This window comes from Coregonus lavaretus (genome assembly GCF_964263955.1).
Source record: "Coregonus lavaretus genome assembly, contig: HAP1_SCAFFOLD_109, whole genome shotgun sequence".
Classification (NCBI taxonomy): domain Eukaryota; kingdom Metazoa; phylum Chordata; class Actinopteri; order Salmoniformes; family Salmonidae; genus Coregonus; species Coregonus lavaretus.
Genome location: NW_028161753.1, coordinates 356,531 through 365,684, shown reverse-complemented (window position 1 = coordinate 365,684; position 9,154 = coordinate 356,531).

Sequence of the window (9,154 nt, the reverse complement as noted above, 5' to 3'; positions counted from 1 at the left end):
AATCAGATTCCAAACTCTCCACCATGGCCAAGACCAGAGAGCTCTCCAAGGATGTCAGGGACAATATTGTAGACCTACACAAGGCTGGAATGGGCTACAAGACCATCGGCAAGCAGCTTGGTGAGAAGGTGACAACAGTTGGTGCGATTATTCGCAAATGGAAGAAACACAAAATAACTGTCAATCTCCCTCGGCCTGGGGCTCCATGCAAGTTGTCACCTCGTGGAGTTGTAATGATCATGAGAACGGTGAGGAATCAGCCCAGAACTGCACGGGAGGGTCTTGTCAATGATCTCAAGGCAGCTGGGACCATAGTCACCAAGAAAACAATTGGTAACACACTACGCTGTGAAGGACTGAAATCCTGCAGCGCCCGCAAGGTCCCCCTGCTCAAGAAAGCACATATACAGGGCCGTCTGAAGTTTGTCAATGAACATCTGAATGATTCAGAGGAGAACTGGGTGAAAGTGTGGTGGTCAGATGAGACCAAAATGGAGCTCTTTGGCATTACATTTACATTTTTGTCATTTAGCAGACGCTCTTATCCAGAGCGACTTACAGTTAGTATCAACTCAACTTGCCGTGTTTGGAGGAGGAGGAATGCTGCCTATGACCCCAAGAACACCATCCCCACCGTCAAACATGGAGGTGGAAACATTATGCTTTGGGGGTGTTTTTCTGCTAAGGGGACAGGACAACTTCACCGCATCAAAGGGACGATGGACGGGGCCATGTACCATCAAATCTTGGGTGAGAACCTCCTTCCCTCAGCCAGGGCATTGAAAATGGGTCGTGGATGGGTATTCCAGCATGACAATGACCCAAAACACACGGCCAAGGCAACAAAGGAGTGGCTCAAGAAGAAGCACATTAAGGTCCTGGAGTGGCCTAGTCAGTCTCCAGACCTTAATCCCATAGAAAATCTGTGGATTGAGCTGATGGTTCGAGTTGCCAAACGTCAGCCTCGAAACCTTAATGACTGGGAGAAGATCTGCAAAGAGGAGTGGAACAAAATCCCTCCTGAGATGTGTGCAAACCTGGTGGCCAACTACAAGAAACGTCTGACCTCTGTGATTGCCAACAAAAACGTACCGCAAGCGATGCGTGTTAATGTTGAGGCTCTTAACAAAACTCCCCCGGTCAGAAGATACTATCGTCAAGAGGCACTAAAGCAGTTAGCGTCTATGAATGGGGTAGCAGTGCAGGTGCATTAGAGAGAGACAATTTCATGGTTGTTCTACTGTTTTGAAGTTGAATGTAATGTTTATCAGTTTTCTACATGTGTAGCAATATTCAGACACGTTCAGTTGTTTCTATCTTTATCTATAATTGTTACTATGGTGTGAACGGGAAATACAATTGGCAGTGGTGTAAAGTAACTAAGTAGTCCTGTGTGGCTCAGTTAGTAGAGCATGGCGCTTGCAACGCCAGGGTTGTGGGTTCGATTCCCCCTGGGGACCAGTATGAAAAATGTGTGCACTCACTACTGTAAGTCACTCTGGATAAGAGCTTCTGCTAAATGACTGAAATGTAAAAGTAAAAATGCTTTGAAGTACTACTGAAGTCGTTTTGGGGGGATTTGTACTTTACTATTTATATTTATGACAACTTTTACTCCACTACATTCCTAAAGAAAAGTTGTACTTTTTACTCCCATACATTTTCCCTGACATCCAAAAGTACTCGTTACATTTATAATGCTGAGGCAGGACAGCAATATGGTCCAATTCACTCACCTATCAATATCACGCATTGTCACCCCTACTGCCCCTGATCTGGCGGACTCAGTAAACACAAATACTGCGTTTGTAAATTACGTTTGAGTGTTGGAGTGTGGCCCTGGCCGTCCGTGAATATTATTATTTTTGAGTGAAAAAATAGAGTGAAGATAAGGTTATTAAGGAAAATAGCTCATAGTGCTGCCTAAAACAAACTGTAACCTTGTCCTAAATAGTTTTTGAGTCATTTATTCATTTCTGCAGTTGCTTTGTGTAATTTTTGTGCACTTGTCTAATGTGAATGAATGTTGTTTTGTCATTGTTTAGCTACCTGATCTGTTGAAATTAGGTAATTGAACAAGAATAAATATAATATCTTTTTTGAGGATAAAGAAAGTTCCAGAACTGTCAAGACTGTTGTCTGTTTTTCTTTATTACTACAGGCCGACTAGGATTAAGTCTGAGGCCTGTAACATCAACAGTGAGGACAAACCCAGCCTGCCTCTCTCCTTCCACACTGAGTCCAAACCTACAGTCACTGGGTCCTGATTGACAGTCGAGTCCAGTTTGCACCGCAGGTACCAGAGATGGCATCAGTGAAGCTTCAAGACTGCAGTCAAACACTGGAGCTGAATGTCAACATTAAAGATGAAGAAGAGGAGGAGAAGATTGGGAAATCTGTTTCTCATGGTAAGAGCAGGTTCATTCCAACTTTCCACTGTGCATGAAAAGTTGCAGTAGAACTGTTTCATGATGAACTGTTTCAATGAGAAGGTAGATGTTATTTCATGCTACTGTGACTTGCATGGATGACACCAGTATAGTCTGTTTTGGAATGGGTGGCCAGTAATAAACTGGCCCTGAACATCTAAAACTAAGAGCACTGTATTTGGTACAAATCATTTCCTAAATTCTAGACCTCAGCTGAATCTGGTAATGAATGGTGTGGTTGTTGAACAAGTTGAGGAGACTAAATTACTTGGCATTACCTTTGATTGTAAACTGTCATGGTCAAAACATATACAGTGGGGAAACAAAGTATTTAGTCAGCCACCAATTGTGCAAGTTCTCCCCCTTAAAAAGATGAGAGGCCTGTCATTTTCATCATAGGTACACGTCAACTATGACAGACAAATTGAGAAAAAAATCTCTAGAAAATCACATTGTAGGATTTTTAATGAATTTATTTGCAAATTATGGTGGAAAATAAGTATTTGGTCACCTACAAACAAGGAAGTTTCTGGCTCTCACAGACCTGTAACTTCTTCTTTAAGAGGCTCCTCTGGCCTCCACTCGTTAGCTGTATTAATGGCACCTGTTTGAACTTGTTATCAGTATAAAATACACCTGTCCACAACCTCAAACAGTCACACTCCAAACTCCACTATGGCCAAGACCAAAGAGCTGTCAAAGGACACCAGAAACAAAATTGTAGACCTGCACCAGGCTGGGAAGACTGAATCTGCAATAGGTAAGCAGCTTGGTTTGAAGAAATCAACTGTGGGAGCAATTATTAGGAAATGGAAGACATACAAGACCACTGATAATCTCCCTCGATCTGGGGCTCCACGCATGATCTCACACCGTGGGGTCAAAATGATCACAAGAACGGTGAGCAAAAATCCCAGAACCACATGGGGGGACCTAGTGAATGACCTGCAGAGAGCTGGGACCAAAGTAACAAAGCCTACCATCAGTAACACACTACGCCGCCAGGGACTCAAATCCTGCAGTGCGAGACATGTCCCCCTGCTTAAGCCAGTACATGTCCAGGCCCGTCTGAAGTTTGCTTGAGTGCATTTGGATGATCCAGAAGAGGATTGGGAGAATGTCATATGGTCAGATGAAACCAAAATATACATTTTTGGTAAAAACTCAACTTGTCGTGTTTCGAGGACAAAGAATGCTGAGTTGCATCCAAAGAACACCATACCTACTGTCAAGCATGGGGGTGGAAACATCATGCTTTGGGGCTGTTTTTCTGCAAAGGGACCAGGACGACTGATCCGTGTAAAGGAAAGAATGAATGGGGCCATGTATCGTGAGATTTTGAGTGAAAACCTCCTTACATCAGCAAGGGCATTGAAGATGAAACGTGGCTGGGTCTTTCAGCATGACAATGATCCCAAACGCACCGCCCGGGCAACGAAGGAGTGGCTTCGTAAGAAGCATTTCAAGGTCCTGGAGTGGCCTAGCCAGTCTCCAGATCTCTACCCCATAGAAAATCTTTGGAGGGAGTTGAAAGTCCGTGTTGCCCAGCGACAGCCCCAAAACATCACTGCTCTAGAGGAGATCTGCATGGAGGAATGGGCCAAAATACCAGCAACAGTGTGTGAAAACCTTGTGAAGACTTACAGAAAATGTTTGACCTGTGTCATTGCCAACAAAGGGTATATAACAAAGTATTGAGAAACTTTTGTTATTGACCAAATACTTATTTTCCACCATAATTTGCAAATAAATTCATTAAAAATCCTACAATGTGATTTTCTGGAATTTTCTTTCTCATTTTGTCTGTCATAGTTGACGTGTACCTATGATGAAAATTATAGGCCTCTCTCATCTTTTTAAGTGGGAGAACTTGCACAATTGGTGGCTGACTAAATACTTTTTCCCCCACTGTAAATAAGAATTTGTTCTTAAATTGATTTGCCTGGTTAAATACATTTTAAAAAGTGTGTGTGCGAGCGTCTGTGTCTGTGAGTCTTCATTAGGCTATCATCTGTTGCTCCTGTTCAGCCTTATAATGAAGATCACCTTTCTTGTATACCAAATAACACCCTATTCTCTTTATAGTGCACTACTTTTGAAACCCACAGGGCTCTGGTCAAAAGTAGTACACTACATAGGGAATAGGGTGCTATTTGGGACATTGTCAAAGTCCTCAGAGTTTCACGTCGCCGACTGAAACACCAACGCACTGAGATGTTGAGCGTGTTCGGGTGTTCTCTACGTGTGCTTGTGGCTAATCATGAGTGACGTGTACCTATGATGAAAATTACAGGCCTCTCTCATCTTTTTAAGTGGGAAAACTTGCACAATTGGTGGCTGACTAAATACTTTTTTTCCCCCACTGTATATATATGTATGTGAAAAAAATGGGGGATTGGAAGTGATGCAGACAATTAGATTGATGGAAGTTACAATCTATCTGCAATATTAAAGCTGATCTACCCCCCCCCCCCCCCCCCCCTAAAATAAAAATGGTATAAAAATAAATAAATAAAAATACCTATTTAAGCTGCAGCTGGCCCAGAACAGAGCGGCATGTCTTGCTCTTCATTGTCAGCAGAGGGCCAATGCATGCCAAATTGTTTGCATAGTCAACTTACACACAGCTCTGACACACACACTTACCCCACCAGACATGCCACCAGGGGTCTTTTCACAGTCCCCAAATCCAGAACAAATTCAAGAAAGTGTACAGTATTATATAGAGCCGCTATTGCATGGACCTCCGTTCCATCTCATATTGCTCAAATAAACAGCAAACCTGCTTTCAAAAACAGATAAAGCAACACCTCACGGCATAACGCCTCTTCCCTATTAGACCTAGATAGTTTTTGTATGGATTGACATGTAGGCTATGTGTGCCTTTTAAAATGTGTTTATGTAGTTCTGTCCTGGAGCTGTTCTTGTCTATTATTTTGATGTATTATGTCATGTTTCATTTTTTGTGTGGACCCCAGGAAGAGTAGCTGATGCTTTTGCAACAGCTTATCGGGATCCTAATACAATACCAAAGAACCAAAATACACAAATACCAGCATGTGTTTTATTAACTGGGCTATCTGGAGTGCTCAGAGAGTAGACTAAAGAAGGGACGTAGACAAACTGCCAGTAATTAGAACTTCTATGAAATGAGTCTGTGTAGTTACTAGGCTTGGGCGGTATACTGGATACCAGGGAATTTGGAAAAAGCCACTGGATGGGTTTTCAGTACAGTTGAAACTGTTTCTTTGAAGTTTTTTTTAATTCATTTGAATATTTGTAGCTACTTTTTAAGTAAATACCTGCAGTCAACTTGTGCAATACGTTATGAGTTGAAGAACATTACGTCACATTATTATGTAGCTTACGGTAGTCACCAGTCAACGAGAAGAGACCGGAGCCTTGTGAGTAACTCTCTGTCGTGCAGCATGTGCCAGGTGATCTAATTACAGTATGGAATTCACAACTAAATGTTTGCCAGCTATATATCTTATAACTATTAAGGTAACAGTCTACAATGTGCTAAATGCTCTGCAGTTGTCCATTTGGTTAGCTAATTTAGTAGTTAGTTAGCTATATAGCTAAGTGGATAGCTTCTTCCAAAATCAAGCATTCGTTTGGTAACAGCAGAGAATCCCCTCCTGGATCAAGAGCCTTGCTGGATAATATTAGGTTTGTGCGTGCAGCAAACTGTGAGAAACGTTTGAGTTACTTGTATAGTTGAGGTCAGAAACTGTACAAAATGTTCGCAATGCACTCGTTAGCATTTAGTTAGCGTTCTCTATGATGATTCCTTAGTACTAGTTAGCATTTTGTTAGCATTCTGCTTAGTGACGTTTTTGGGCTTTGAATATTAGTATTATTTAAATAAAGACCCGAAGTCAACTTTTGCACTAGGTAATAGATAAAGCACATCGCGTTCATAATTTTGCCCGTTAGATAATGTTTCATTATGAACCTTTTTCATTATGAAGCATTCTGTTAGGTTCTGAACAAACTAAAACGGACATCTAGGAAAGCTCAAACTAAGTTTATTCACCCACAGGGTCAAACAGCTGCAAAGACTAAGCATGATTACACAAGTACATATATATTTATAACCTCCTACTAGACGGGGTCAATACATCTCTGTTGCTTGTCAGGAACTTAATTGGTTCTTCTCACTGGTGTAGTCATGGCCCTGCCTGATGCAAGAACCTTCGTGGGCGTGAAAGTGTATGTGTGTGAGATAGGACTGTAGTAGGAGGGTCGTTGTGGTGGGCCCCTCTGGCCCCCCTCCCAGAGGTTTCTTCTCACTTCATCTGTTGACATGACCTCGAGCCGGATTCCTTGCTCCTCACTAGTTCCGCAACTGGCCTGCCTTATCAGGAACTGAAACTAGACTGTTGCCCTTTGCCTCCCTCCTTAGGAACAGAAGATGAATTCTGCACTTCCCCTTGTCTCCCTCAGTAACTTTCCATGCACCAAGTTCCTATCCACCCTTCATTGACCCCAACATATACAGTGACTTCGGAAAGTATTCAGACCCCTTGACTTTTTCCATATTTGTTGTGTTTTGTTGTTTTTTTGCCCTTGTCAATCTACACTACCCCATAATGACAAAGCAAAAACTGGTTTTTAGACATTTTAGTTAAATTATAAAAAATTAAAAATGGATTCAGTACTTTGTTGAAGCATCTTTGGCAGTGATTATAGAGTATTCTTTGGTATGACGCTCCATGCTTGACACATCTGTATTTGGAGAGTTTCTCCCATTCTTGTCTGCAGATCCTCTCAAGCTCTGTCAGGTTGGATGGGGAGCGCTGCTGCACAGCTATTTTCAGGTTTCTCCAGAGATGTTCGATCGGGTTCAAGTCCGGGCTCTGGCTGGGCTGCTCAAGAACATTGAGACTTGTCCCGAAGCCACTCCTGCGTTGTCTTGGCTGTGTGCTTAGGGTTGTTGTCCTGTTGGAAGGAGAACCTTCGTCCCAGTCTGAGGTCCTGAGTGCTCGGGAACAGGTTTTCATCAAGGATGTCTCTCTGTACTTTGCTCAGCTCATCTTTGCCTTTATCCTGACTAGTTTCCCAGTCCCTGATGCTGAAAAACATCCCAACAGCATGATGCTGCCATCACCATGCTTCACCGTAGGGATGGTGCCAGGTTTCCTCCAGACATGGCGCTTGGCATTCAGGCCAAAGAGTTCAATCTTGGTTTCATCCAACCAGAGAATCTTGTTTCTCATGGTCTGAGAGTCTTTAGGTGCCTTTTGGCAAACTCCAAGCGGGCTGTCATATGCCTTTTACTGAAGATTGGCTTCCACCTGGCCACTCTACCATAAAGTCTTGATTGCTGGAGTACTGCAGAGATGGTTGACCTTCTGGAAGGTTCTCCCATCTCCAGAGGAACTCTAGAGCTCTGTTAGTGACCATCGTGTTCTTGGTCACCTCCCTGACTGAGGCCCTTCTCCCCCGATTGCTCAGTTTGGCCGGGCGGCCGCTCTAGGAAGAGTCTTGGGGGTTCCAAACTTCTTCTATTTAAGAATGATGGAGGCCACTGTGTTCTTGGGGACCTTCAATGCTGCAGACATGTTTTGGTACCCTTGCCCAGATCTGTGCCATGACACATTCCTGTCTTGGGGCTCTACAGACAACTCCTTCGACCTCATGGCTTGGTTTTTACTCTGACATGCTCTGTCAACTGTGGGACCTTATATAAACAGGTGTGTGCCTTACCAAATCATGTCCAATCAATTGAATTTACCAAGGATTGGCTCCAATCAAGTTGTAGAAACATCTCAAGGATGATGAATGGAAACAGGTTGCACCTGGGCTCAATTTCGAGTCTCATAGCAAATGTTCTGAATACTTATGTAAATAGGGTAGTTCTGTTTTTTTATTTTTTTATTTTAGCAACATTTTCCAAAAAAACTGTTTTTGCTTTGTCATTATGGGGTATTGTGTGTAGATTGCTGAGGATTATTTATTTTTTAATCCATTTTAGAATAAGGCTGCAACGTAACAAAATGTGGAAAAAGTCAAGGGGGTCTGAATACTTTCCGAATGCACTTGTTAGCAGTTGATGTTATTCTTCAATAACACAGACCCCAAAGCAAATCAGGGGAAGAAAACTATATTTATTCAAAAGAGAACCAATCATTGTTATGCTGGAAAGTAGATTGTAGATGTTTATTCTTCCCTGTCCTCAGTGTTTTCTCCACTGAACAAAGAGACAGGATGTAGTTTATACCCAAGCCTTGCCTGTGGTTGACCAATTAGAATTCCTTGCAATAAAATTGGGCTAATAGCCAAATACCAAGTATCCCATTTCAGGCTCAATGTATAGACCATTTGGACCAATGTGAACTTGCTGGAACCCCTACATAGATACTAAACAGATGTTGAACTGAAAAACAACTGTTTCCATTTATCGTTAATTCCCTGTGTTGTATATTTATCTTGGAATACTCTTACACACTGTATATAGGCTACTGTATCAATCAATCATTTGTTCATGTCATCACACAGCATGCAAGCATTGAAATGCAATCAAACATTTTTGGTTTCAAAATAACAAAGCAACTCTTGATTCATTAGCGTAAACAATAAATAAACCGTTCCATTTCGGAAATTGTATTCACGAATCAATGTAACTGTTTTTAGTCTTTGCTGTAATAAAGGCTTAACAATAAAACGTTACAACAGACTCTCTGGTACGCTTATCATTTATTTAGTATTTAGTTTGCTTC